Source organism: Zea mays, chromosome 9, assembly GCF_902167145.1.
Source record: "Zea mays cultivar B73 chromosome 9, Zm-B73-REFERENCE-NAM-5.0, whole genome shotgun sequence".
NCBI lineage: Eukaryota > Viridiplantae > Streptophyta > Magnoliopsida > Poales > Poaceae > Zea > Zea mays.
The window spans coordinates 65,803,218-65,809,698 of NC_050104.1; positions in this window are offsets into that span (position 1 = coordinate 65,803,218).

Below are 6,481 nucleotides of genomic sequence, written 5' to 3' on the forward strand. Positions count from 1 at the left end.
GGATGGTTCTGAGCCTTGGCAATCTCATTTGCTAGTCCCCATAGTCTACGTCCGTTAATTACATACTTCTTTCTACGTCATTAACCTGTTTCAGTCTGCTCCCATCGCGATAGGTTAATGATAAACTGGTAATATCATTCACATACTAGTAATATTAGATTATCGCCGCGCATGCTTTCGCTAATTATTTAATTAATTTTTGATCCAATAATTATTAAAATAGCGATCTAGCGAAACTAGTTTACAATTCTGAGCTACGCTTGGTGAGCATATGTGAGTGTAACTAGGCCATATCGAGTGTTTATATTTAAAATTTGTTAGATATAAATGTGTCATCAAGCTAGTAGTTCTTGCGAGTCGCACATGTTGTTTCACACGTCATCATGTGCCGTTTCGTGAACGATAGTTTCGCGTGATCGTAAGCGCGAGCTTTATGTCATGTGCATGTTTAACTGATTTGTTTCCTTATATGGTGTACTATTCCTTTTCTGATTTAATATGTGAATGTATGTTTGCACTCGCAAAGAGAACGGCTCGTTTGCGGAGTTCGTAGAGATCGCAGGAGAAGACCATGAGCAGCAGCTGGTTGGTCAAGGCAAGTGTCCCTTGACCCATTTATGTCCTATACATTTTATAATTCACCTTCCCGCATTTATACAATTTATACCTAAGGATTGACTAGCATTTTGTTTATCCTGTCCTTGTTCACCTATGTGGGTTGGATCATTTTGGTTTAGCTCTATGCTAGCGCTTTACTCAAATCAACAAACATGATGAGATTATTTATGATACCAAATTTATCGTTTGATTATGATAATGACTTTGTGACATTTAAGGGAGCTCGAGTGGTTTCTCGAGTGCCTCTCTGTATGGACTGGTTCGTTGGATGACCACCCAAGAAAACAGTATAGCCATGAGGGTGGTATGGGACGCCCTTAGTTGAATAATTAGAGGAACTGAGGTGTAGTTTGCTTCGCCGTCGTGCCGTCAATGGGGCTCGGTGTATGCGGCTCGCTCTGCCGAGGGTGGTTTTCCCCTTGGGGAGGAGTGCGGTACATTTAGGAAACCTAACGGGCGGTTATAGCCTCTGGGAATCTTTGTAAAGGCTACATAGTGAAACCTTGCCTATTCACCTTGGTAGTGTTTAAGGGTTTGATCGGCCCGAGGCAAAAAGGAATCATGGCTCGTGGGTAAACTGTGAAACCTCTACAGAGTGTTATGAAATTGATATATCAACCGTGCTCACGGTTATAAGCGGCCTTGGGAGCTCCATTGATTAGAGACACTTTGACCAAAGATACTATGTTTGCAGATGCTGATGAGAATGATTATGGTTTTGATAATGATGATTATGGTTATGATTTCTGGTATTCTTTCCATTTGGAAAGAGTACTTTTGGGTTAACAACTTGGGTTTAATGCTAAAACATGACTCTCTACTAGTAATAATTATCTAACCAACTAAAAGCAACTGCTTGATCTTAACCCCACATAAACTAGTCCACTACAGTCAAATGGGACAATTGTTGAGTATGTTGATGTGTACTCACCCTTGCTTTACACACCAAACCCCCTAGGTTGTCCACATTGCAACCACTGCTCAGGAGAAGATGAAGTCATGGCGGAGGATTTCCAGGAGTTCCAAGAGTACAATGTGGCACCTCAAAATCTTGTCTTGGGAATTTAGTAAAACTCTCCAACGGTTTCGAGTATATCCTTTAGAGAAGTTTCTAACCCTTAAAGTTATATCCTCTAAAATAAATAGTGTTTTAGAATAGAAGGTTTAATAAAACAATCCTTGTAGAACTTGATGAATTATGTGTTTGAACATATTCTTTAAAAGAATTAAGTTAAAAGACCTCTTGATAAAGGTTTTTAATAAAAGGTATTTCCCTATAAATAAGTGATAAAATATTGAATTTTTGAACACAATATATTCCCTTCAAATACAAATTGTTGTGTGTGCATTGCATAGTTGAAACATTTATTTGAATGAATAATAAAAAACTTTACATAAATGCCGGTACTCTATATTTGTTGAATGTGAATTGTTAAGCTCAGATTTAAAATTTAATTCAAATATTCAAATCAAGAAATAAAATAGGAAAAAAACAGAAAAAGAAAAGAAACAGGGTACCCTCGACTGGGTCGATTCTTCCCCCTCGGCCCACTACCTCACGCGCACTCGACCCACTCCACCTTGCGTCGTGGGAGTTCACTGGCGGGTGGACCCGCTTGGCCGTTCCCACCGCATCTCCACCGCGCGTACGCACTGTGTCACCGACCGTGGACCCAGCCACCAGCCCCTCATCCTGCCAACTCTCGCACGCGCGAACTCGTGATCGCTCAGTGACGCAGGGGCCCCAGTAGTCAGACCTTCCTCCCTCCCTTCGTAAGCTCACGCACATCAAGCCATAACCACCTTCGTTTCTTCGGGATTCTACTGCAACAAACCTGGGCACGATCACCGACCTCTTCCACCTGCCCGTATCTTCTCCATGTCTACATATATGGTGTCGGTGCGACCCCCCCCTTGAACGATTGTGAGCGCTACCGCTCGCATGATGATCGGAGTTGGGGGTTCGGAGCCGCCACTACCACTGTTGGCATGTGCCGATGGAGGGGCCCCATGGCATGAACCGGGGGAACCCTCAAGGTGCCCAGTTCAGGTATAGGGTGGTCTTCGGGCTTGGGTGGCTGGGGTGGTGCGGCGATTTCTCGCCGGTGTGGAGCCTCCACCGCCGAGTCGCCATGCTCCATCACGTTAAGCCTCGGCTACATAATCGTCGGTATATAGTTGTCTATTGTCTTCACCGTTCTTCCAGCCTTGCGTGGGGCCTTACGGTGTTATGATCGGGCCACCGGGGCGCTGGAACGGTCGCCTTCGACGGGGCCTCCGCCGTAGGTCTGGGTGGCGCCGCTGGGCTCAGACGACGTGATGTAGGGGACCAGCTTGCGCCGTTGGATCCTAAGCAGGCATGTGAGATCTGGGGCAATTACACCGTTTCGGCTCATTAAAATAGGACCACCAGATTGGAATCCAAGGGCATAGGTTAGATCGCGCGGGGGCGGCGTCGATCTTTGATTGCGCGGTCAGTATGGCATACCGGTTCGATGTGGGGAAGATTTAATCAGGGTCGTAGATAGAGGATCGGGTGGATAGGATCACCTGATAACCCTTCGTTGTGGTAGATTTATAAAAGAGACCTTGGGATACAGGAGATTCAGCCCGCAGTACGTGTTTGGGTATAAAACGTTACAGGTGGGTCCTGAAATTTATACAGGGCACCCTGAACTTCTCTTAAATGGTGCCCCAGCCCAGAATTTCGGATAAAAGCAGAACTAAATATAGGAGATGATTTATAACATAAAAATAAATCCAGAAACTTAGAAAATTCATAGCTAATCCATTTTAACCATGTTTTAGTCTGTTTCAGTTGCGTTAGCTTTGTAATAAAATTTACTACTTAGTAACAACATTAATTATACGATATCACATACTTTTATAATTAGATAACTAAGGTGATTAATTCGTGGTTGTTGGACTAGTTTTTGTTCTAATTTAACCAATATAATGTTCTATAATTATAATTTGACTTAGATATGAGCTCCAATCAAGTGATAACTTAGATTTGAAGTTGAACACAGTTAGTTATATATTATATTACATGACTTGCTTTAATAAAATATAGTTTTGTTGTTTAATCACCTATAACTTTAGAAAACCATAACTCCTTAACCATAGCTTCCAATTTTGTGGTTCTCGAACCCACGATCTCGTTATGATGTGTAGAATATCATTAGGCAGTTTGAGCTTATGTTTTGTGTGATGTTAATTTTTCCTATACCATGTTTGTTTGTATTGCTACGAATATCAGTGAGGTCATGAGAATCTGAAGATCATCCTGATACCTGGAATCTCGAGTCCCAGACAAGTTGTGCCCTTGATCACTACTTTTTTACCTAATATTGTTCCTATTAATCACTGTGACATGCTCAAGTTAATTTGATGGGACCCAATAGGTTTCCCTAGCATTGTTTTTCCTCACCTTGCAAACAGATGAATTATTGGGTAGTTTTGCTATTGCTCTACTTGGTTTTGGGAAACTAATGTTTTATAATGATCATGTTCCAATTATGTTGTTGTTTAATTATTGTTCATGATAAGATCATATTGTTAATTAGAACATGGAGCGACCACCCGAGAAAACAGTGCTACCACAATGGTGGTAAGGGACGACCTTGGCTAACTAATTAGGAAAGCTAGTGGAGGACTACCTTACCCGAAAGGGGCAAGGGTAGTAGGGGAGTGGTCGGTATAGGGAGGTTCTCGGGCTGATTTTGCTGTGATGGTTTTTCAGACAGGGGATTCCTATACTGCACTTCCTAGAAACTATAGCAGGTTTTTTGAAGCTAGTGGAACTTTGTAAAGGCCTCGTAATGGTACCCTATCTCACTTCCTTGGTAGAGATGTATGGGGTCTGATCAACTCCATGGCAAATGGTTTCACGATTTGTGGGTAAAGATGCGCAACCTCTGCAGAGTGTAAAACTGGTATACCAGCCGTGCTCACGATCATGAGCGGCTCGGACCCTCACATGTATAATTTATGGAATTAAACTCAATTTGTCATTTGCATTGCATTGTCACTACAAATACGCCCCTATTGCAACACATTTATGTGTTGCTAGAAGTTGAAATAAGTGTTGCTAAGGCTTATACCAACGCATAATTATGTGTTGCCTATGCTACCATTGCTAGGGTCTACTGCAACACTTATATATGTGTTGGTAAGCCATGGCTATAAGCGTTGCTACGCGACAACAGATATTCATTCCCTACTGCAACGCTTACATGTGTTTGTACAGGCAAAGACGAGTTGACCCGTATTGGATTTATGGCAATTCATTTATGTGTTGCAATGTTGTTGAACCGTATAATAATGGAAATATTTAGATTGGATTTGTGGGAGCACATATACATGTTGCAAGAAATAAACCATTTATTCAACAAAATGAATATACAACAACATTTGCCATTAGTAAAATGAGAAATTCCAATTCATCACAGGCATAAACATAATTGCAATGGACAAACCATTTCTCATTGAAATAAAATAGTCAATATATAGAGTACCACAACTTAAAATAATCACCACCACTTGATACATGTACAAATATTTTTGGAGACACAAAAATATAAACATATGACTCATCCTAAACAATACTGAACTTCATCTTAGGTAAATTAGGAAGCTTTTTTTTGGTAGCATAGTCTTCCAATTTTGTAGAAATCTTGCAGCTCTGAAACAGAAGAGAAAATATAATCAAGTGTGGATTCATCGTGCAGCTCTGAAACTGAAATCTGGCGGCTCTAAAAAATAAATCTGGCAACTCTAAAACTGAAATCAGCTGGCAGCTCTTAAACTTCATCCTAGGTACTAAAAGTAATTGACAACAAGAAAGCATTTCAGAAAAATAATTGTGGTGGATTAATCATGTTGATGCACAAATAAGTGATAACCGTGTGTGGTAGTATCATATATACAAACATGGGTATACTTCTTTGGGGTCTAAGGGTTCAAAATAACATACCCCAAAGAGGGGATTACAATGAACTTACATCATCATCCTAGACTTAATTGAATCAAATTGCCCTTGATTTTGAAATGAGCATATGATCTATAGACTATAGTCCTCTTCAATCCGCATGGATAATCACAATACTTAAATTGATAGTAGTAGCTTGGAGTAGTAATGACTAGTTAATCAAGAGGGTAGTTCATACACAACTCGAAGGCCATGCTATAAGATTGTCACAAAATAGTATTATTTTATTCAAAACATCAGTGACTGCCATAAAATTGAGAAAACCTTTCGTGAATCATACATGTAATTTAGACCTTTTTGATGTATTATCTGGAAAAAAAAACTTGCACCTAGCTTGATGAACCGTATAATGCCATGTCAAAGGTTATAGAGTGTAATCATGAGACAGCACAGAAAAAACAACTCAATGCATGGAGAAGATATTCATTTACAAACCAGATAATATCTGGCCTAAATCCTAATAAGCCATTACAAATCAGATCCACACCTAAAATGGGTTAAAGCCACAACATACAAATCTAAACAGACACTCCATATATCATCAGACTTTAAACCGACAGAAAGTAACTGTAATATCACTTTAGCAATTCCAATCAAAACATACAAATTTGTATTCGAAACAAAAACAGGTGAAGGGTGAAAAGGATGAAGATTCCCCAAACAGGATCCTACTAAAGTAACAAGTGATCATATGATAACTGACCAAAAGCACCCTAATTAACCAAAAGAAGACCCTTGTGCATAAATAGTTTGCTGGATAGACTGGCAGGAGACTACGAAGACAAGGCAATGTATTCCAGCAGTTGGCTTTGGGTTTTCATAGCTGACAATTTCATTTCCTATGATAAAATTTATCTAACCATGCCATAGTGA